Source organism: Eschrichtius robustus, chromosome 4 (assembly GCF_028021215.1).
Source record: "Eschrichtius robustus isolate mEscRob2 chromosome 4, mEscRob2.pri, whole genome shotgun sequence".
Taxonomy (NCBI): domain Eukaryota; kingdom Metazoa; phylum Chordata; class Mammalia; order Artiodactyla; family Eschrichtiidae; genus Eschrichtius; species Eschrichtius robustus.
In genome coordinates this window covers 121,403,979-121,429,199 of record NC_090827.1, presented here as the reverse complement: position 1 = coordinate 121,429,199, position 25,221 = coordinate 121,403,979, and positions in this window count along the sequence as shown.

Below are 25,221 nucleotides of genomic sequence, written 5' to 3'. Positions count from 1 at the left end.
ATGCTTAATTGAAATCCCTTTAAAATAATGCCATGGGTGGTGGAGAGAGCACTGTGTGATTGATATCTAGATCTACATCTATATCTATATATAGATGTAGATATATATATCCTTTGCAGCTGTTACAAGCTAGGCACCAAATTTAGTCCCTTAATAATAAAAATTAAAACAATAATGGTTAAGATATTTTGAGTGATTGCAAAATATGCCAATCACTTTGTTTGCACTTCAGGTGTATTATTTTATTTAATCTTCTCATGACAATAAGTATAATTTTTATCCCTCACTTTACAGATTAGTAAACTGGGTCTTAGAGAAGTTATGACTTGCCCAGTGTCTCACAACTAGTAAATTGTGGAGACCTTAACTGTGTATCTAAATTTGTGGAACGGCAAGTTAAGAACTGAAGTGGTGGATATACACACATACTCAGGCATACAAACTGGCTCATATGCCATGTCTTCTATATATTTCTTCAATGAATGACTATCACAAAAATGGTGTGTTCTCCAACCTGTGACATTTCTCCATGACTGGTGGACACGTATCAGAGCACTAACAAATAACTATGACGAGTCTCCTGCTCAGACTGTCTCAGTGAGTATGAATTTATCATGGTAAAAATGAGATGATGGAGGAATAAAAGCACACACCTTATAACCCCACTTATCACAAGTGCATTTTATAGCCAAATTGTTCCACATCTGAAGGAAGTAAAATTTTCAACTGCACACAAAATCGGCTGCTGGTTGGGCCTCAGAGAATGTAATTGTCTGTGGTCGAAAGAAATACCTGATCCAAGACACATAAAATCCACTGTTGCAAAATTTGGAATTGGAGCAAAGAGTGTCTTAAGTCTCTTTGTTTAGCCAGAAATATAAAACATAAACTCGGGGGCTGTGAGGGAGCAATATTCCCTGTGCACAAAGAAGCAGAGAAATCAGTCCACCAGAGAAAGAGCAGTGAAACATGGTACAGAAAGAAACAGAAAAACAAGGTTAAGAGAAAGAGCTCTGAGGGCTTGGTGTGTCCGCATTCCAGACCCTCCTGGAGCTCCCTGCACACCTGTCCTGGAAGTCCCTGAAATGTCCTGTATCCTTTTCATTCATATCCATATGGGTTGGTTGGTTGGTTTTTGTCTTAAAGTAGTTTGAGTGTGAAAGAGAGGTTTAAAAGGAAAGGTTCCCCCCTTTCCCTACAGTGACGCTTCGAGAATTTTCATTTGCCAATCCTCCTAGCAGAGCTTCCTAGCTTCCCTCAGTGTCTGTCGCTATTACGGCGGCTCTTCGTGCTCTACCCAAGGCTTCCGTTTCGAGCTCCACCCTGGCGCTTTGAAGGTTGCTTCATAACAGGTCTCACCAGCAGTGTCGTGTGCCCCTAATCAAGGACTTACCATACGGTGCCCATTTTTACAATAAACAGGATAGACACCAGAACCTGCCCCTTTTAAAAACAACCAAAAAGGTACAGTCCTCTCAGTCACTAGAGGTGGCATGACGTGGCCACAAGCTATCATCCAAAAAAGAACTAGAGGGCTCAAGAGTGCCACTGGACATAAAGAAAGGGTGGAGAATGAAGGGAATATAGACCAGATACACACTGGAATCGCCTGGGGAATTTAAAAAATCATGACACCATGATCCCACCCCCAAGAGTTTTTAACGAAATTGGTTTGGGGCCCTAGCATCAGGACTTAAAAAACTCCCCATCATCCCAAGGAGTTCTAATGAGCAGCCAAGGCTGATAACCACTGATGTAGACGAGAAACATAATTGATAGGAAGTTGGGCAGATTTTAGGAAAAGACAAAGGTGAAGAGAATTACATTGACTAAACGTTTTATCCCAGGGGTCCCCAACCCCCAGGCCATGGACCGGTACTGCTCTGGCCTGTTAGGAACCGGGCCGCACAGCAGGAGGTGAGCGGCGGGCGAGCGAGCGAAGCTTCTTCTGTATTTACAGCCGCTCCCCATCACTCGCATTACCGCCTGAGCTCCGCCTCCTGTCAGCATTATGGTGAGTTGTATAATTATTTTATTATATATTACAATGTAATAATAATAGAAGTAAAGTGCACAATAAATGTAATGCGCTTGAATCATCCCAAAACGATCCCCCCCACTCCCCTCCACCCCCCCCGCCCGTGGAAAAATTGTCTTCCACGAAACCGGTCCCTGGTGCCAAAATGGTTGGGGACTGCTGTTTTATCCTCCAAGGCACCTCGTTTTAAGTAACGACCATCTATTCAGCACCCACTGTGTGCCAGGAACTGTATTTTACATTCGTTATCTGCATTCCTCATAGTGACCCTGGAGTTTTCTAGCTGAGGAAGCTGAAAGTCAGGTGAAGAAACTCCACTAAGGACAAACAACTCCTAAGTTGCAGAGTTTGTGTCTTTCCTTTACACCAGTTGTTCTGACTTTAGTGTGCATCAAGGCCACTAGGGCTCTTGCTAGCAACACCCTATCACACAGGTATGAAATGAAATAGGCTTAGATGGGCTCATGTCTTTCTCCCAAACTCCCCAGGTTAGTCTGATACACATGGTTCACAGACAAATTTTGAGAAAGAGTTTCCCAACTATACTGTTTCCTCTAGCACAGGGCTCCCAACATAGTAGATGCTCAAGAAAAATTTACCAGAGGGAGGGAGGAAGGAAGGAAAGAAGGAGGGAGGGAGGAAGGATAGACTTGGGGTATAGTAATAATTGAGTAACTGAGTAATAATTATGATGACTGTGAGACAATAGCCAAAAGACATATTAAGGGATATGTCTATGGGGCTTGTTTGTTAGCCTTTCTTCCTTTTTGATGTCAGAGAGCTACAGTGAGAAACCCTGAAGATGGGGGTTTAGAGGCAGAGTAAGGCCAAGCCAGCGGTGGGAAGGGACGGGGTGGGTATGTTCTCCCACAGAGCCACCAAGTGGCCCAGAGAACAACAAAGGCATACAGTTCCAAAGACGGGGCTCTTGAGTACAAAGGTGCTTTCTTGTTCACACACCTATTCTATTTAACTTGGTTTTGACATCCATGAAGGAAAACATCCATTCACACACATAAAATTGCAGAGGGTCAAGCCTGCAATTCTAGCTGGCATTTCAGCTCTGCTTAACGGATAGTACCGTCCAGCAAGAAGGATTCCATACTTAAAGAAAAGGTCGTAGGCAAAGTGGCAAGGACAAAATAGATTTGGGGATTCAATGACTCTTCCTGCACAAGCAGGAGAAAATCACTCTTAAGTTATATACCATTGCCCTAAAAATCTCTGTATAGAAAAAGTAATAATTACCAAGCCCCAGCAGCACATCATATTTTATCTAACCACATTTGTGGCCAATAAAAGAATCCAGACAGTCCTTCAGAGTCTATTCACTGCCAAGGGCAGAACTATGTTGTAATATTGACAGAAGGCCAAGCCACATCTCTTCCTGCCTCACCCTCCTCCCCAATTCTCTACCACCACCGTCAATTGCCCGTCAAAGCCAGTGACAACAGCTGAACAGCGACCCAGACATAGAATTTCAGTGAACATTCCCTCTTTCAACTAAATGTATTTGTGGGTTTCTGATGGACTTTAAGTATGTTTGTTGAATGAATAAACAAGTGAAAGAATTAATTAACCTAAAGACAGCCTGGAAATCAATGTAAACAAGGTTACATGGGACTTCCCTGGTGGCCCAATGGTTAAGACTCCTCGATTCCACTGCAGGGGGCACGGGTTCAATCCCTGGCCAGGGACGTTCCATATGCTGCGTGGTGTGGCCAAAAAGAGAAACAAAAACAAAAACAAACAAACAAACAAAAAACAAAGTTACATAGCAGGAAAAAGACAAATGCTTGACACAATTCAGAAATGCTGTAGTAGTTGCTCAATAAATGAGTGTTACATGGCAGGGGGAAAAAGTACTCTTTGAGACACTGACCCAGGTGAAGCACATTTATTCAAAACCGCAGGGCTGTGTTTCCAAAATGTGCCTAATACTAAGAAGCTTCCGGTGCTTTTATTAAAAATACAACTTCCCCACGCTCCTGCTATGCATATTCAATTTCTGCAGATCTACTGCAAAGTCTGGAAATCTGTATTTACAAAGTTCCTAAATACCCTAGGGCCAAGGTGTTAAGGTCATTTGCTATTTTTCTTCAATTTAGTGGAGTTTGACATATTCATTCATTCAGCAAACATTTATTGAGTGTCTACTGTATACTAGGCACGGAGTTAGGTGCAGGGAATACAGCAAGACTAAGAAACACAAGGTCCCTGCCCTTATGGGGCTTACCCTAAGGGAGATTTGAAACTCATTCAGTGGAATGAGGTAAAAACTGAAGAGCATTTTGAGACCAACACACCTTTATTAAGTCCCTGGTCTGGTGGATAAGAAAAGGGAGAGAACAAACAGAAAGAAATCTCTTGAAAAAGGATTAAAACTCAGAGTTTAGGAAGATGCTAGAATGTGTGCAAATGCCTATTTTCTTATCCTCACTGGCACCCAGGGTGGTGGGGCCTGAGAAGGGAAGCATTCCTGTTGATTCCTTGGGGTCACTTCAGTGACCAGAAGTAACCATGGGGCCAGAGCTAATGCCCCTGCCTGACATCCATACCGGGAACCTGTCCCTCTCTGGGGCCTCTGGGACTTGACTTAAAGAGTTTCCAGAAAATAAATGTTGTAATTACTGCAACAGATGAGTGAAGCTTTCATTGCTTTCTGAAGAGCATTTGCTGTGAAGGTCTCCTCAGGGAGGTGGTGGAGAGCCTGGGGCCATGCGTGCTTCCATCTTTATCACCAGTGAACAGTAAATGGGTTCCAGGGCTAAGTACCAAAAAGTACCAGTTTTGAAGTTAGGAAGAATGAACTGGAATCCTGCTTCTCCACTTATTTTTTGTGTGAGTCAAGGTAAATCCTTGAGCCTATTTTCTTGTCCCTCAGGGTCCTCATGAGCATTATATGACAAAAAAAATATGGAATGCTTGGCAGAATTACTGGGCCATAGTAGGCAATCAATGAATCATCGCAATTATTATTTTCATAGATGTGCAAGAAAAAAGGGAGAGCAAAGATATATGTGTCGATGGATACCAGTTTTTCTGGCTGTCATCTTGACAAGTTCCCTACCTATGGAAACTTTGAATTTCCACACCCATCTTCCAGATTTTCGATATAGAAGATGTGCATTAAAAGCTTTTCTAATTCAAAGAGTGTAAGGGTAGGATCTCGTGGATTTAACACCATTAAAAGAGGATCCCCAGCAAAGATCTAGCTGAAGACTTGTTTCCAGGGTCTCCACTTTTATTCCTGACAAGTGAGAATTGTTTCTGATATGCTAATTTTGACTACGGGCGTTAAGGATTAAAGCATTAACAGTCTTGATTTTTAGCTGAGGAGAGACTAGAAAGAGGGTTTAGAGTGTTGGAGGATTATAGGACTTAAACCATGGGTGAAAGAAACACCCAAGGAGTTGGGGACAGGATGAAAGCAACAGAGACTTGGGGTCCTATTGGAAGGGGAATCCCAAAGGAAGACAAGGAAGAAAAAATTTCTCAAAAAGAGGACAGAACACCTCATTTATAACCTTGGGTACTGACTTCCCTGGTGGCGCAGTGGTTAAGAATCCACCTGCCAATACAGGGGACAGGGGTTCGATCCCTGCTCCAGGGACACATGCCGTGGAGCAATCAAGCCCGTGCGCCACAACTACTGAGCCTGCACTCTAGAGCCCACGAGCCACAACTACTGAAGCCTGCGCGCCTAGAGCCCGTGCTCCGCAACAAGAGAAGCCACTGCAGTGAGAAGCCTCTGCGCACCGCAACGAAGAGTAGCCCCCGCTCGCTGCAACTAGAGAAAGCCCGCGCGCAGCAATGAAGACCCAACGCAGCCAAAAATAAATAAATAAATAAATAAATTTATAAAAAAAAAACCTTGGGTGCTTTGAATATTGCCTGGTGTTAGGAGGATTGAAATGCAAGTAGTCTCAGGCTTCAGAGGCGATACTAAGCCTCTAACCAATTAGTGAGCTTGCCTGGACTACGTGCCTGCTTGTGAGCTGCCTCCAGCAAGTCCGGGGGCACTTAAGATAAAGAAGGGAGTGGATCGTGGAATTTCTTGAGCCTCGGGGATCTGGCCAGTTCCCGAGGGTCCAGAAATTCTTATGATACACAAAATGAGATAAACAGAATTGTTGAAGAAACCCAGAGCTGCATGTTCGCACGCAAGCTGATGATATCTGGTAGCGGCCTGGTATTATAAGCAGACTCCCCTAAACTGCAGTTTGAAGCCTCACCCGCGGAGTGGACGCACTGCCCGGGACCCTTCCCAATCAGGACTCCAGATTGCTGTTTTCAGGACTTCCCAGCGCGCTTCGAGTATGGATGTAGGTGTCAGCCCAATTTGGTGATGTACATGCTTTTACTTTTCTTTCCCTTTTCATTTCTATTTCTTTCTTTTTAATGGTTTTCTATTAAAGTTAGGTTGAAATTGTCCATTTGTGTGACGAGTGGTGTCTTTTTGTTAACGAATCCTTCGAACCTAAGACGAAGTAAAACTTCGGCAAAACACCTGGTTCTCAGCCTGGCACTGAACCACACCAGGTCATTTATTCACTGGTTCGTTCATTCATTCATTCAGCAGGTATTTAGTATGGACCTAATATGCAGTTGTTCATCACAGCAGGTACATAATAAATTCCTGAATGGGATTATCAGCTGCTCCATGTAATGACCAACTTTGGGCAGGTTGCTTTATCTCTGTGCCTTAATTTGCTAATCAGTAAAATGAGTATAATAGTAATTCTTACCTCATAGATACATGATAAGGATTAAATTCATACATGTAAAGCACAGAAGAGTGCTTAGAAGATGGTAAATCCTCAATAAATATTAGCGGCTGCTTTTTTTTTTTTTTTTAATTTTATTTATTTGGCTGTGTCAGGTCTTAGTTGTGGCACGCAGGATCTTTTGTTGCAGTGCATGGGCTTCTCTCTAGTTGTGGTGCGCAGGCTCAGTAGTTGCAGTGTGTGGGCTTAGTTGCCCCGTGGCATGTGGGATCTTAATTCCCCGACCAGGGATCGAACCCACGTCCCCTGCATTGGAAGGCGGATTCTTAACCACTGGACCACCAGGGAAGTTCCCGGATGCTTATTATTAATGGAAAATCATTTGGGTGTCAAACTAAGAGTGCTACTTTTAGGAGATTATCAATTCTTTCCATCCCCTGATCCTCCCCGCCCCCCTTCAGTTCAGATCATAAGAATTAGTCAGCTCAGCTTTCCCAGACTTGAAATTTTCAGAGCTTTTTCCTTTTCCTTCCTTTATATACCTCACATAAGATTCTTCTGTTTCACCTCATTCGCATTCCTTTCCCTCATTTTAGCAACTCTAGAATTCCTGTTTTTGTTCAGAGTATTCATTTTACTCTCATACTTCTTGCTCTCTCTAATGAGTCTTTGCTTCTCCAACACCTATGACTGGAGACAGTTTAAAAGACCCAAACAGAAAGTGCTCGGTAAATTTTCTTTTCTTTTCCCTTCATTCTCATCATTTCTTCTAACATGACTCTCTCTTCTTGAGATCTACGATCCAAGTTAAAAATGACTGGTTCATCTTAAGATGATTAATATCTTTAATTCATTCTTATGCCCCTAAACTGATGACTCTCACAGGACTCAACATAAGATTTACTTATATTTGAGCTATGTCTACAATTTTCTTCAAATCCCCCTGTCTTCATTTGCCCACCGTAGAGAATGGAAATCTCATCAAATTCCTGCCGACCCCTCCAGGGTATTATAAAGGTTAATGAGGCAATTTCCCAGCAGTTCTTTGAGTGCTGAGAATGCATGATATTATTATTGCAAGATTATTGAGGACTTTCAATGCTTATAAAATAGCAGACATTCCCCTCGGGCTATTAGATAAGAATTCTTAATTTTAACTTTTCAGACTCTAGTAAATTCAGTTTCTTTCATCTTCAGAGTTTTGTTAAACATTTTATTGATGTTTTGATGAGATGGAATTCTGAAAGTCTTATGTAAATTAGACTGTATAAACACAAATACTTATATGTATTTACATATGTGCATAAATACTTTGATTTCTATACCACTCCAATGATTTTATGTATAATAATAAAAAATCCTTCCAAGCATAACTTTCTGAAAGAATAAATATTAAAGACTTGAGAAAAGAACATTTAACCATCACTACATCCTCAATCTGATGCTTGGTTTCCCCCTAGGATAACACTGGTAAATGTTATCTATGTTTAAATCTCCCCATTGACAACTTTGTCATTCTAGAAACTTCCTAACATGTAGAGAATTCCCCCTTTTGCCAGGGAAGGGCTGTTTCATGTATCCTCTCCCTTGAAATCTCCTGTTCTTCCTCCGTCCTCATCCAGTGGGCAATCTTGTTTCCTGCTTTGCTGAGGAAATGGAAGCAATCAGAAGAGAACTTGCACAATCTCCCTTCACCACACATTCTGCCTTCTCTCTGACTCCTATAGATGGATGCACTGTCTGTGCTTCTGGCTAAGGCCATCCTCTCTCACCTACTTACGGACACTGCACCACCATTCTCCTCTCCGTCATTTGTATCATCCATTTTTCTCTCCATATTGAATTATTCCCATCAACATACAAGTATATTGTGAATTTGCCCATCTTAAAATAACTTTTGAAACCTCACGTGTCCCTTCAGCCAATACTCATTTCTCTCCACCCCTTTTTGGCAAAAGTCTTTGAAAGTATTGCATGTGTCCGCTGGTCCAACCTCCTGCCATTCTATCACAGATGCCCTGCCACGCCTCCCATGCCACTCTTCTCCAGGTCACCAGGGTCCTCCACATTGCTAAACCTGCTGACCGTTTCTCAGTCCTCATCTCACTGGACCTAGCAGGGACATTGGACCCAGTGGATCACTCTCTCCTCCTTGAAATACTTTCTTCACTCGGCTTCCAGGATGTTCCCCTTGCCCGGTTTTCCTCCCTCTTTCCCAGCTGCTCATTCTCAGCCCTGCTTTGGGTCTGCCTTCGACATGCATCACTTCTAGCCCCATCTTCGCTGCCCCAGCCTTGTCTGAGCTACTATCATCTCACTTAGGTTATTGCAGCTCATCACAACTGGTCTCCTTTCAACTGCCCTTGTGGGATTTTCTCACCACAGCAGCCAAACTGATCCTGTTAAAATAGGTCAAGCTAGGGGACTTCCCTGGAGGTCCAGTGGTTAAGAATCCACCTTCCAATGCAGGGGACGGGGGTTTGATCCCTGGTCAGGGAATTAAGATCCCACATGCGGCGGGGCAACTAAGCCCACGTGCGCCGGAACTAAGACCCAATGCAGTCAAATAAATAAATAAATGAATATTAAAAAAAAAAAAAGACTCCAAGCTTTCGCTGCAGGGGGCACAGTTTCAATCCCTGGTCGGGGAACTAAGATCCCAAACGCCACGTGGCCAAAAAATAAATACAAATTTTTTTTTAAAAAAAGATAAAAAATAAAAAGGCATGCATCTTTAAAAAAGTAAATAAGTAAAATAAAATAGGTCAAGTTAAGTCATTCTTCTGCTCAAAACACTCCCATGTCCTCCCATTCCATCTGAAGTAAAAGCAAAGTCCTTGCCGCCCAGTGCAATGTGATCCTATGTTACCTTTCTAATCTCCTCTCTGGCTACTTTCCCCCTTGTTCACTCCACTCCAGCCATTCAGGCCTCCTTACCGAGCCCTTGAACCCACTACGTTCACTCTGTCCTCAGGGCCTTTCTCCTTGCTCTTTCTACCCTCCCCCCAAATTGCCTCATGCCTCCTCATTCGATTCCTTCATTTCCTGACTCAAGAATTGCCCTCTCAGTAAGGCCTTCGTTGACCATCCTATCAAACATTGTAAGCACCCCTGCAAATTCATATTCCCCTCTTCTGCTTGTTTTCTTCCTCAGCATTTCACATATCTACCTATATTTCACTCATTTGTTTATTATCTGTCTTGCACACTAGAATGTAAGCTCCATGCGGATAGGGATTTTTTTTTTTTTGGTCTATTTTGTTTACTGTTTTATCCAGTGCCTAGAAAGAATGTCTAGAAAATAATAAGCATTCAGTATAAATATTTGCTGAACAAATTATGAATGAAACAAATAGATAAATCAGTTTGTTGTAATTGGTAGGTTGTTAGGAAAATAAAATGCAAATCATGGCATCAAAGCACCTCTTGGCTGAGTATTAGGCCGTCTCTGTGCCCTGTACGTTCATGGTGTTGATGAAGCACCTCGGCTGGGTGGTCCCCACTGCAACCCCGCAGCAGCCTGGGCTGACCCCAGTCTTCCCTGCCGAACTCAGCACACACTCAAAGAGGACAGACTCTCCACCAGAAGGAGTTTGTCAAGCTTATGGCTGTTAACTCATCAACAGAGGCAAAGAAGATTTTGCCCTTTTTTAATATTCTACTAGGTTATCAGGCTTCAATCTTCTTGGCTTTTGTCTCTTAGTTTTGTTCCCGAATCCAACTGGTGAAGATTTCTATTCAGATTTAATTAAACTCTTAAGAAACTGGCTGTATTGTCATTTTCTGCTCTTAAGAGTTTGACTCTCAGTGTCAGCCTGAGCATAAACATTTAAGTAAGATATCATTCATCATTCAACAAACATTTATAGAGCTACGAAGTCCCAAGCACAGTGTAATGGAGGCAAAAATAAATAAGGCCCAGTCCTTGCCCTTGAGGAGATCAAAGTCTCGAGGGAGAGGAAGACGTAGAGGCGAATTCAGCACGATGTTACAAGCCCAGTAATGGACGAAGGGTTATGGGAACACTGAGCAGAGAGCAATGAAGTTTGCAGGGAGAAATGAGCTTTGAAGGATGAGAAGGTGCTTGCTGAAAAGGAAAAGTGCATTACAGTCAGAATCACTGCAGGAAAGTCTCCCCAAACACAATGATCCCTGCCTTACCCAATGTGACACAAAACACAAGTCACCTCTTGCTTGCCTTGAGCCTGAACAGTGCTCCACTTAAAAATAACATGATCTTTTACAAAATTTTATATGTCAGTTGATCCATCCCCAGGAATTCCACCCCCTCTGTGGCAATCATCAGACTGAATAAAGTACCACAGGATAAAGTAATCAGAGGGGCCTTGGTAGGTTTCCCACCTTGGACTCAGACTATTAGAGCTGTGGCTTGAGAGATTAGCTTTGCCCAAACTTGATTCTTTCCATTGCTGCGGAAGCCAAGGCCCTGAGCGGGGACGGCCCTCCCCAAGTGTACCCGGTGAGTTAGGTCACCCCATCTCTCAACAGGATCTAATCTGAACACATATCAAGTGAATGAATCAATTCTTGCAACTTATTTCCTGCATTTTCCAAACCAGTCTTACTGCTCTCCAGACCTGAAATAGGCAACATTGCTCTGACGTATTCCCCCTCCCACTTGTCATTCAGCTGCAAAGAGCCTGCATAGCCAAGAGAACCAGTGCCAGGAGGTCTGACGGACCATTCTCCCACATCTTCAGCCGTCCTTGGATCACCCCAAACTTTTCCTTTAAAGAGGCTCCAGAATGGCTTTCAAGGCTGTGAATCAGACTCCAAACATAGGTCTTTGTTAGAGTGTTAAAGCCTATCGCATCTTGGAGTTGAAGATTTTTTTTTCACATTCCTCAAGTATTCCTCACTGAACCAGATTCCCCAGAGTTTGTCCTGATCTTTTTTTTTTTTTTTTAGATTTCTCATCTTTTTTTTTTTTTTTTAACATCTTTATTGAAGTATAATTGCCTTACAATGGTGTGTTAGCTTCTGCTTTATAACAAAGTGAATCAGTTATACATATACAATATGTTCCCATTTCTCTTCCCTCTTGCTTCTCCCTCCCTCCCACCCTCTCCATCCCACCCCTCTAGGTGGTCACAAAGCACCGAGCTGATCTCCCTGTGCTATGCGGCTGCTTCCCACTAGTTATCTATTTTACATTTGGTAGTGTATATATGTCCATGACACTCTCTCACCCTGTCACATCTCACCCCACCCCTTCCCCATATCCTCAAGTCCATTCTCTAGTAGGTCTGTGTCTTTGTTCCCGTCTTGCCAATAGGTTCTTCATGGCCTTTTTTTTTTTTTTTCCTTAGATTCCGTATATATGTGTTAGCATACTGTATTTGTTTTTCTCTTTCTGACTTACTTCACTCTGTATGACAGACTCTAACTCCATCCACCTCATTACAAATACCTCCATTTCATTTCTTTTTATGGCTGAGTAATATTCCATTGTATATATGTGCCACATCTTCTTTATCCATTCATCTGTCGATGGACATTTAGGTTGCTTCCATGTCCTGGCTATTGTAAATAGAGCTGCAATGAACATTGTGGTACATGACTCTTTTTGACCTATGGTTTTCTCAGGTTATATGCCCAGTAGTGGGATTGCTGGGTCGTATGGTAGTTCTATTTGTAGTTTTTTAAGGAACCTCCATACTGTTCTCCATAGTGTCTGTATCAATTTACATTCCCACCAACAGTGCAAGAGTGTTCCCTTTCCTCCACACCCTCTCCAGCATTTATTGTTTCTAGATTTTTTGATGATGGCCATTCTGACTGGTGTGAGATGATATCTCATTGTAGTTTTGATTTGCATTTCTCTAATGATTAATGATGTTGAGCATTCTTTCATGTGTCTGTAGGCCATCTGTATATCTTCTTTGGAGAAATGTCTATTTAGGTCTTCTGCCCATTTTTGGATTGGGTTGTTCGTTTTTTTGTTATTGAGCTGCATGAGCTGCTTGTAAATCTTGGACAGTTTGGTACTGGCACAAAAACAGAAATATAGATCAATGGAACAGGATAGAAAGCCCAGAGATAAACCCACACACATATGGTCACCTTATCTTTGATAAAGGAGGCAAGCATATACAGTGGAGAAAAGACAGCCTCTTCAATAAGTGGTGCTGGGAAAATTGGACAGCTACATGTAAAAGTATGAAATTAGAACACTCCCTGACACCATGCACAAAAATAAACTCAAAATGGATTAAAGACCTAAGTGTAAGGGCAGACACTATCAAACTCTTAGAGGAAAACATAGGCAGAACACTCTATGACATACATCACAGCAAGATTCTTTTTGACCCAGCTCCCAGAGAAATGGAAATAAGAACACAAATAAACAAATGGGACCTAATGAAACTTAAAAGCTTTTGCACAGCAAAGGAAACCATAAACAAGACCAAAAGACAACCATCAGAATGGGAGAAAATATTTGCAAATGAAGCAACTGACAAAGGATTAATCTCCAAGATTGTCCTGATCTTGAACAACAAAGCGGATGGAAAAAAATGACACGTCCTCGGCCCAGTACTTTGTCCTCGCTGTTTGGTCCTAGCTCTACAGAATAAATATTCACAGCCGTGTGTAGACCAGCTTCATCTAAGTGACATTTGCCTCTTTCAGCTTCAGTTAATAAGGAGTTATCTTAAAGTACAAAGGGAAATGAGGACAGAAAGCCCTTTTAGCAGCCAAATAATGAGCCTTGCGCAGTCACTCAGGATACCTTGGTAGATGGGCGGTCCCGCAGCTCCCAAGTCTGGGTCATCGAGTCATCGTTACTTTGTTACCTCTACTATTCCCCTCCCCTCTGCCTGCTTACAGGTGGACTCCAGCTGCCTTTCCTGCTTCTGCCAACCACCATTTAAAAAATCCGATTACACACCATTTTCCACAATCTAATGTATTTCATTCCTGTTAGTCTTGATATAGGCCACTGGTCAGTCTCTAGACAGCTGCCTGATCTCAAGGAGCATCGCAGATCAGTTGAGATCAGGGCAGCTGAGCTGCAGAGCTCTGAGCATGGAGACCTGGGCGTAAAGAACTGTTTGTAATCACTTAGGAGGGGGGCGGTGGCAGTGGCAGACCAAATGGTCTGTCCAGTACACAGAGTTTCCAACTCTTTGGTTTCTTTGAACCCATTGCAGGAAAAACAGCATCCTTGAGAAATTTCAGGCAGAAGAAACTACAAGAGCTTTGAACATGCACGGAATAGGCAGGGAAGTTTCTTATCTTTTTTGGTTTTCTCTTCTTAATACCTGGGTTTAAAATACCCAACTTACAGAATTGTTTGAAGGCTTTAAAAGTGCTGAACACAAGACCAAGTAAGTAGTCACACTCCGACATGAATGACCATTCCCTTCCTCTGAAGCATACATCAATCACGCATGTAGAGTCTAAATAAGATCGGTTCCCCCTTAGCTAAGCCGTGGGGTTGGCTGAGTTTCTGGACCTAGACTAGGGGTAACAACAATAACACCTAGCGTTTGTTGAGAGCTTTACCTGTATTAACTCCTTTAATCTCCATATCCTTACTCTGATTCATTTTCCTTCATAAAACTTGTCTACCTGACATTAGATATTTATTAGTTGGGATATGTCTCCGCTTCTAGAATATGATCTCCATAAGGATAAGATCTTTATGTTGTTTACTGTTATATCACCAGCATCTCGAAGAATACTTGACAATTAGTAGTGTTCTTTAAATATTTGTTGAATAAATTTAATCCCCTAACAAGCTATGATATAAGTAATATGATTACCTCTTATTTCAGGTAAGAACACTGAGGCACTGAGGAGTCAAGTAAGCTGCCCCAGGTCACACAGTAGGCTGTGGAGGCCAGATTAAAATACAGACTGACCCAAGCCTCCCCACGCTCTGTGCTGTGCTCTACTGCCTCTGGGAAGAAAGACTTCCTTTCAGCCCCTGCCTCTATGAATTAGACTCACACTTTTTGTTTTTTAAATGAAGTAATTGTTCCCTTTGGAACTGATGCTATTTATCAGCAGCAGCGGGCACAGCTTTTACCCTCCACACCGCCCCCCCCCCCCCCCCACTTGAAAGAGGAATAGCATGGCAATCACTGCATCCAAAAACATTTCTGCTCAGGGGCCACTGCCAGGTCCAGAGAACCAAACAGCCAGTGCAGCCCTGGGACCTCAGCTGAGGTGATGAAATATTGGCATCTCAGAAAGTTGACAGATGATCCTGGCACAGTGGTTGCCCAATGGGGCTATAATCTGAACCATTGTACAAAGAGGACCTTTTGACAGCTGATTCATGATTTTCTAAAAATGAATCATCAGCTCTTCATAAACAATAAGGAAAAACATGCCCCCCGTTGCTGACCTGAGTGAGGAGTGTCAGGCTCGCTTCACTTGCAGCCTGTTGGAACTGTCACGCCAAGATTGTCTCAGACGACAAATCTTTAGGTATGTCTCCATCAACGCAAAACCTTCAAAGAACACAAGTGGCTTGAGGCAAAAGTGCTACAGTTGGGCAGTAATACTTTTGTCACAAGTAAACATGTCAAGAGAACAATAGTGATAGAATTTTTTTTTTATTCAGTGTGTCCTATTTTATTTTTTTAATTTTAATTTATTTATTTATTATTTTACTTATTTATTCATTTTTGGCTGCGTTGGGTCTTCGTTGCTGCGTGCGGGCTTTCTCTAGTTGCGGCGCGCGGGCTTCTCATTGCAGTGGCTTCTCTTGTTGCAGAGCACAGGCTGTAGGCGCGTGGGCTTCAGTAGTTGTGGCACACGGGCTCAGTAGTTGCGGCTTGTGGGCTCTAGAGTGCAGGCTCAGTAGTGACGCACGGGCTTAGTTGCTCATTGGCATGTGGGATCTTCCTGGACCAGGGCTCGAACCCATGTCCCCTGCATTGGCAGGCGGACTCTTAACCACTGCGCCACCAGGGAAGTCCCCAAATACTATAATTCTGATCCTATTTAAATTCTATCACTGTGACTTCCCTGGTGGCGCCCACGCACCTAGAGCCCGTGCTCCACAACAAGAGAAGACACCGCCCACGCACCGCAATGAAGAGTAGCCCCGGCTCGCTGTAACTAGAAAAAGCCCACGTGCAGCAACGAAGACCCAACACAGCCAAAAATAAATAAATAAACTTATATATAAAAAAAAAGAATTGTAGTATTTGCTAGACTCATAGAAGACCTCTCCTAAAAATTTGTGAAATATTTATGGAATCTCAAATGAATATTCTAGTTCTGGCCTAATAGCTACATCCTAATACATTTATTTATTCAACAAGATTTATTTGTTTACAAATTAATATATATCTCATTATCTGGGATTGACCTCAAATTAATCTGGGATGGGAGTGGGGGGATGGGGTGAGTATCTGAAAACAACTGGCCCTGAGTTTATAACAGGTGAAGCTGAGCAATGAGTGAGGAGAGGTTTGTTATACTATTCATTCCTCTTTCACCTCTTTTGTGTTTAAATTTTCCATAATAAAAGTGAAAAGATAAGCAAATAATAAAACAACCTTTACAAAAGTTTTATCGAACCCCTCCTATTTGCATAGCACTATGCTACATGCAGTTGAGTGTGTGGGATCAGGTTCTGCCTCGAGGAGGCTTCCCTGGTGGCGCAGTGGTTGAGAATCTGCCTGCTAATGCAGGGCACACGGGCTCGAGCCCTGGTCTGGGAAGATCCCACATGCCGCGGAGCAACTAGGTCCGTGAGCCACAACTACTGAGCCTGCGCGTCTGGAGCCTGTGCTCCGCAACAAGAGAGGCCGCGACAGTGAGAGGCCTCTGCACCGCGATTAAGAGTGGCCCCCGCTCGCCGCAACCAGAGAAAGCCCTCGCACAGAAACGAAGACCCAACACAGCCAAAAATAAATTAAAAAAAAAAAAAAAAAAAAAAAAGTCCTAATAAGGGAAATAACGCAAGCTCTCAATGAACCCAAATCCCAAGTGGGCTTTATTACCTCAAGAGAGGCAGAGGGAAAGTCCGATGAGGTTCAAGTTCCAGACACCTGGTTAGTACTGTGTTAATTGAAACAGCCTTGTTATGAAGATTTGAAATACTATTCCAACCTAACGTACAGTGCCCGTGACACTAGTGACAGAGAACAAACATCCGTTATCTTATGTGTCCTGGGATGTGGAGGGAAAGCAGAGAAACTAATTTTCTTCCTGGTCAGTCCACAGCTGTGCTGGAGCATACTATTTGAAAAGAAATGTGAAGATTTGGCTAGGGAATCAAACTGGGGGTTGGAATGATGGACAGAATGGGTGCAGTCAGGAGTATGTCAGACGGAGATGATTTTACAGTGATTAGGTGATCCTAAAAATGTCCCTCAAATACGAGTTTGAGGCACTTTTCTCCTTTATTGAAATCATCTTGCCAAACAGGTAAAACTCAAGTCTATTGGCCAAAGGCTTCTAATATCCTGGACAGTGCTGGAGAAATCTTGCCGACTGGTTTGGAGATTTTTCTTTTTCATGGGCCAGGCCGACCCTGCCCCTTTTATGCTTTATCCACCTGCAGAACAACCACGGTACAAGTGGACAAGTGTCCAGGGCTTATACCTAGCCTACACTGATTGGAGATGGTGTTCCCAAACTTTCAGTTCTACATCTACAGTTTCTTGACTTATAATGCAAGGTAACTAATTACCTCTATTATGGAATCTTCTACTAATTAAATGAGTGCTCTCATTTCCCATTTTTCTAAGTTCTTAATAGGTCTCATTGTTGAAGCCATGAACCCCTTACATGAGCAGATGCCTCGATTCATTCTGCCCTCATGCCTGAATTTAAAATGAAATGCCAAAGCCAAATTATAAAAAGAAAGTAAGGGGGCTTCCCTGGTGGCACAGTGGTTAAGAATCCGCCTGCCAATGCAGGGGACACAGGGTCAAGCCCTGGTCCAGGAAGATCCCACATGCTGCGCAGCAACTAAGCCCGTGCGCCACAACTACTGAGCCTGCGCTCTAGAGCCCGTGAGCCACAACTACTGAAGCCCGCGCACCTAGAGCCCATGCTCCGCAACAAGAGAAGCCACCGCAATGAGAAGCCCACGCACCGCAACCAAGAGTAGCCCCTGCTCGCCGCAACTAGAGAAAGCCCGCGTGCAACAACGAAGACCCGACGCAGCCAAAAATTAAGAAAAAAAAAAAAAGAAAGTAAGGTACGTACATATAATCTGGTACATATAAATCGTGTAGAATTAAACTAACATGCTTTCAAATAAAAATTGTGTAAAAGCATACTTTTCTAGTTCCAGCTAAATGAAGGCTGTGTGAAATATCTGTAATTAGTAATCAGTGGAGCAATGGACGTGTATTTTGTAAACTTTAAAACAGTCTCCAAAAGTTATCTCCACTTAAGCTCCCAAACATAAATCAAGCTCCTATTATATGCTGAGTACTAGGCACATTTCTCAGAGGCAAATGATGAGGCTTAACTGATACAATATAATAAGTACTACAACAGGTGAATATGAATATATAAGCAGAGCTATGGCGTGGAAAATTTTGTAAAGAAGCAAATAAGAAACAGGATCAGACCCTGAACTCAAGCAATTTCCAATCTAGTTCATTCTTTTTTTATATAAATATTAAAAATTTCCTATTCCTTTGAGGTCAAATAAGGACATGTTCCTGGAATGTTCCATCGCGGTGAAGAGCAGAGGCTCTGGTCCATCACCTACTGTGCAAGTCAAGGGACTTGACCTCTGTGAGTTTCCTCATCTACAAAATGGGCCAAATAGCACTCCCTCATAGTACTGTTGTGAGGATGCAGTTAGGTGACATGAAGAATGCTGGGGACAAAGCGCACACGGTACGCTCTCGATAAATATTAGCTACATTTAATGCCTACCCTTCCCTGAACAACAAAGCTTTCCACAGTAAAAGAAAATCCTCTCAAGGACAAGAGTTAGGGATTTAACAGGTTAAAAGTCCTAGAGAATGGAGTGCTGTATTAAGGCTAGTGAATCAGCACTTTCGTTGTTTACTGGTCATCTGCTCAGAAACACTGATTAACATGTTCAGAGGAAGAGCTCCAAGACGAATTCCAATGACCAGGAAAACAACAAACGTCCTTGATAGGCAATTTCCTTATTAAAGTTTTGCATTAGTAATAAACAGTTTATGCGACATTTGGGGCATCGGGGTGGGGGGGGAAGGGGGAGAGAAAGAAACAGCACATCTTCACGTGCTAGACCCCAAAGGCCCAGAGATACAGTTAGGATTCAGCTTCTTCTGGTACATCTGCCTCCTCTTCTCAAAGTGCTGACCAGGCATGGCCTGGGGCAGAGGACATCCAGCCACGTGGGCCCACATAGGACGAGCTTGTTGCAAAGACCTGCACAGGTTACTCAACCTCTGGATGCCTTGGAGAAGAGGGGCTTACATGAAGTGGGAGCGTGACCTCTCATGAGGGGACACAGGTCCAAGCTTAGTGAGTGGAAGAACTAGTAGTCCTGGCCTACCTTTGAGAGGTTATCAAAATATTTGATAGTTCTTCTATTTGATTGTTGAAGCAGTTTTAAGTGGCCTTGCCAGCTGCAGTGCAGCTCCTATCTTGAGATTTCTCTTACTTAGAAATGTTAAAGCCACCACCCTATAATTGACGGTAGCTGTTTATAAAATAATAATAATTGATATTGGAAAACCGTAAGAGAGCTTGAGAAACAAAGAGAAACCAAAGTTTCAGAAACATCTGGGTTATTCTACTTCCTGCTTTGAAGCATCATGTAGTTGGTACCTAGGGGGAAAAAAGATGGTATTAGTATTATTATCCCTTTATAGACAAAAGATTTTAAGTATTAAAAATATCTGTATAAATTGAAAATATTCTTGAACTCTCAGTGGCTTCTGTATCCTATTTATGATCACAAAAGCCTGAATAAGATGCAGTTTCTAGCTCCTGGGTTCCTGGGAGATGTTTGAAAGGCACAGAAGATCAGACATATCAGCTCCTTCACAAAGGAGTCCTGGACTCCTAAGGTCACTTAACTCTGGGCCTCAAATCATGGCATTTAGCATTGGGAGACATCTCAGTGATCACTTAATCAATTTTCCACAGGAAAAAGTTCCTTCTTGGTAAAATGGTAAGTGTTCCTTTGAAGCACATGTAAAAACAAGAATTTGAGAAAGGCCTAAGAACATAGTCATATAAATCTGAAGCAGCAGCAGGATTGCACCTAGGCCTGGCACATGGTAGGCGCTCAGTAAATGCTTCTTCCTATTTGATTATCAAGAGCCCCATCTGCTGGTCAAATGAAATTCATTTGCAGCCCTGCAGATAGTGATTAGAAAACCCACGTGTCAGAAAATTGAAAGAGGTGAAAGGAATATCAAAGGTGAAAGAGGCACTGGAGATCACCTGATCCAATCCATTTATTTTACAAATAAAGAAGCTTATTACAATACTGGTGTATTCCTACCCAAAAGAAATGGAGAAAGTCAAATAATTTGTCAAAATTATAGTTCACATAAAATATTGACTGTGAGACAGACAATGAGTATGAAATTTAATAAGGTGAAAGTAATCCACACATTGAAGATGCTTTCTGGTCTAAAATTGATACCTGTTCTTCTCAGGGAAAAAGGTTAAATGGGAGTATGGACTTGGGGTAAAACTAAGGTTTGAATCGAGGTTCTACCCGTGGTGTTTCATGGTTGAGATATTTAACTCTCTGGCTTAACAGTCTTCATCCTTAGATTGTAAGTCATAATACTCTGCTACAAGAATGTAAGATCACCTATCTAAAGCTTAACAGCAGGCACAGAGTCAGAACCCCAAAATTGGAGGAGAAGAAGGAAGGATGGCTGTGGTCTTCACTATTATTAATATTGTGGACTAACAATAGCTTTCTACTTAGATCTAACAGCAGGATAGTCAGGAGAATTGGAGTAATGTATATAAAAGTTCTTTGTAGGGCTTCCCTGGAGGCGCAGTGGTTAAGAATCTGCCTGCCAATGCAGGGGACACGGGTTCGAGCCCTGGTCTGGGAAGATCCCACATGCCGCAGAGCAACTAAGCCCGTGAGCCACAACTACTGAGCCTGCGCGTCTGGAGCCTGTGCTCCGTCCGCAACAAGAGAGGCCGCGATAGTGAGAGGCCTGCGCACCGCGATGAAGAGTGGCCCCCGCTTGCCGCAACTAGAGAAAGCCCTCACACAGAAACGAAGACCCAACACAGCCAAAAATAAATAAATAAATTTTTTTTAAAAAAAGGAAAAAACTCAACTATGTGCTATTAAAAAAAAAAAGTTCTTTGTAAATTGGAAATACACAGTACAACTAAAAGTTACAGTTATAAGTTGGACACAGAGAGATGATGTTTAAAAGATTATACTTTTAGGGACTTCCCTGGTGGTCCAGTGGTAAAGAATCCGCCTTCCAATGCAGGGGACTCGGGTTCGATCCCTGGTCAGGGAACTAAGATCCCACATGCCGCGGGGCAACTAAGCCCACGCGCTGCAACTACTGAGCTCGCGTGCCTCAACTAGAGCCCACGTGCCGCAAACTACAGAGCCCATGCACCCTGGAGCCCGCGTGCCACAACTAGAGAGAGAAAACCCACATGCCACAACTAGAGAGAAGCCCGTGCACCACAGTGAAGAGCCCGCGAACCGCAAAAAAAAAAAAAGATCCCGCATGCCTCGGTGAATATCCCATGTGCCGCAACTAAGACCTGACTCAGCCAAAAAATAAATAAATAAAATAAATAAAATAAATAAAATTTTTAAAAATAAAAGATTACACTTTTAATCATCAATATCTTTAAAAAAGAAAAATCTTTAAAAAAGAAAAAGTGAGGAACATTTCTTTGATAAACTATGTTTTAAAAACACAAGCTTTCATTTGCTATCTGGAAAGACTCTTCTGGGCTCTCTATTTCTCTAAACTCAAAAACTGAACCGAACAATTCTTTCTTTGATTCACCTCTCTCTACTCACTTTTCATTATCTGCAACGTGAGCTAGAAGAAGCCAGTTGACACTTTCTACTTTCTGCCTGGAAATCTCCCCAGTCAGATCCATGGGTTCATTAGGTGCCCTTTCTATTTTCTACCTTCCAGCAGGCAGCAGTGTTAACAAACCTGCTGCCTTTTCTTCAGCCTCCAAGGTCATTTTCCTCACTGTCTTCGAGCCCTAGTCAACAGTTCCCTGGGGACCTGTCACTTGGGTCTTCTCAAAGCTCTCCTAGCTTGCATCGTCCACCTCCTCAAGACCCTGTCAGTTTCCATCCATTACTCAGTCCCGAAGCCAATGCCACACCCCATCCCAGTTATCTATGCTGCATAAAAGCCACCCCAAATCGTAGTGACTAAAAACAACAGCTTATTAATATTTCTCAAGGTTTTCTAGGCTGACTTGGGGTAGTTCTCCCTTGGGGTGTTTCAAGTGGTTGCAGTCATCTAGCAGCTGGGGCTGGATGTCCACAAGGCCTCACTCATAGGACTAGCAGTCGATGGTGGTGGCCAGCTTGGAGCTCAGCTGGTGTTGACAGGAGTGGCCACAGGCACTTTCTCCATGTGGCTTAGTCTTCTCATGATCTTGCAGCTGGGTTCCCAACTGCATCCCAAGAGCTGGCATTCTAAGAGGTAAGAAACAGAAGATGCCAGGCAGGTTAAAAACTGCCCGGCACTGGCACAAGCTCACTTCTGCCATCCTCTGTTGATTAAAGCAGTCACAGGGCTGGCCAAGTAGTACAGGCTAGAGAAATCATCTCCACCTCTGGATGGGGAGTGGCAAGGTCACCTTCTATAAAACAGGTGGGATGAGAGTTATCGTTGCAGCCATCTTTGGAAACTGCAATCTGCCATTTAAGGATTAAAAAAATACACACACAAAAACTCTATCAACCCAAAACAGGTGAAAGCAGAGGAAAAAGAAACATTAAAAAATTGAGACAAATAGTACAAAGTGAGGACATATAGAAAAGCCCAAATGTCTAATAATCACAATTCCTAAAAATAGACTAAACTCACTCATTAAAAGACAAAGATTGTCAGAGTAAAACACAAATAAATAATGCCTCATGATACACAGACACCCCTAAGACATAAGAACAAAGAAAGCGTTGAAAGAAGATGATAGAAAAATATACAGGGCCAATTCTAAGCTGCAGAGAGCTGAGTAAGCTACATGAGACTACACAGACTTTGAGACAAAAAATCACTATCAAATATGAAGAGGGTTGCTACATAATGATGAAAACTTCAATCCACCAGAAAGATAGGACAATCAGATTTTATAAAACTGAAAATATCTTTAAAATTATGGTCACAGTAAAAAATAACATACACGAACTAAATTATCAATGTGTTAAGCAGTAACTCAAAAGCAAGCAAGACTAAATAATACATTGAATAGTCATACGAATGTTGTAACACTCGTTTTTTAAAAGCAAAGAAGTGATAAACCGAAAATTCAGATCAGGGGATACCTCTAGAAGGAAAGCGGGGGAATGATTGGATAAGGACTGAATACAAAGAGAGTCCCCATGGTACTGGCCATATTCATTCCTATGCTGGAAATGGGTTCGCAGGATTTTATTCATTTTATTATGCTTCCCAAGTGTCTGTTTCATATATTCCTCTAAATATATTACATATGATATAATAAAATGTTAATTTGAAAAATGACACGAATCAGGCTTTATAGGGGAAACAAAGGCATGTAAGAGATCAAAACTACAACTTCATTAAATTAATGATCTGAGTGTTTTTTCATAGTCCAGACGTTTTGAAAAACACTAAGTTAGAATATAGGACAAAAAGTTTATGATGTTCTAGTAGAAAGTACAAGGGCTTTAGAGCTAGGCCCACTTTAGTTCAATCCCAGCTGATCCCTGTGAAATAGAGACAACAATATTGACTAGATTGAATTGCTGTAAGGGTTGGAAATAATACGGGTCAAGTACCCAGCATGGTATTGTACCTTCCTTGTTGACTCAGCCTGCTATTCCTTTTTATGACACTAAGAGACCCAGAAGATGGTTGGGGCCCTTGTTAGGATTAAATGAGGTAATAGATGTGAGGGAGCTTTTAAAAATTGAAATATGTTATTATACAAATACAAAGTATTATATGAAAAGATAGTTAGACATTAAAATTGTCAGATAATTTCCCATCATCTCAGTTAAAATAGTACAGCAGTTCTGAGGACTCTGAATTACAACTGTTCCAGCCTATTAACCTGGTCAAACCTTGAGTGCTCTGTGTTTAGACTGGCGCCCACAGGCTGCTATAAAGAGAAAACTCTTTTTCTGAGGTGGGGCAGCTGCCAACATAAACACTTAATGGCATGTGTGAAGGTTCATCCTCGACAGGAGGCATCCGAAGAAATGGACTTTATGAAGAGGCCGTGCCGTCCATTAACCAAAGGCAGCTCCTTGGCCTCCAGTCTCGGGGTGGCGTCATGCCACGTGCTCCAGAGAACTCATTTCCACCCTGCAATGGACAACATAAATCATAAAAACACTTTGTTAAATGGACATAAGAATAAAAGCAGACATTCCACGCTTCAACTATATTTATCACACATGCCTGTGTGCACATTTCCACCACTCCCATCCCTGGGGGAGAATGTATAACCTTGCATTAAATAAAACCACAGAGCGTGAAGGGAAGAAGAGCTAAAGACAAGTTCAGAGCTAACATTTCTGGAGCACCTAATACGTTCCAGAGGCTGTGCATTATCTCATTTAATTCTCAGAACTTCCCTATGAGGTAGGTATTGTTACCTTCATTTTACTTAGAGGAAAAAGGCTCAGAGAATCTAAGTAACTTGTCCATGATGACACAGCTGGTAATTGGCAGCGCTGGAATATGACAGCAAATCTGATTGATCCCAAGTCTGAGCTCCTAATAACTCATGGTATCGTCCATCTAGATCCATAGTAACCATTGCTGAGACTCTGATATTAACATGGCTTATGAGAAGGATGTAGCCACCAAAATGGCTCTATCAATTTTAGTATGAGCACCCCAAGCGCAGTACATAATCTTTCGGGGAACTTATTTTTAAAGGAATATAGACAACTTAGAGTGCAGGGACAGAGGAATGATCGTAAAGGAATCAGAACCAACGTATCTGAGGCTGAAAAACTAGAAATGATAAGCCTGAAAAAAATGGACGCTCAGGAGAGGGTTTTACTATTTGAAATGCTTGGTGTCATTACGTAGTGCAGGTAGATATGTCTAAGTATAGACACGAGGACCTGAAACCAATGAACTAAAGAAAACAGAAAATAGCTTTCTAAAAGACAAAGAGGGAATTCCCTGGCAGTGCAGTGGTTAGGACTCAGCGCCTTCACTGCTGAGGGCACGGTTTGATCCCTGGTTGGGGAACTAAGATTCCACAAGCTGCGTGGCACAGCCAAATAATAATAATAATAATAATAATAATAATAATAATAATAAATTTTTAGAAAAAGACCAA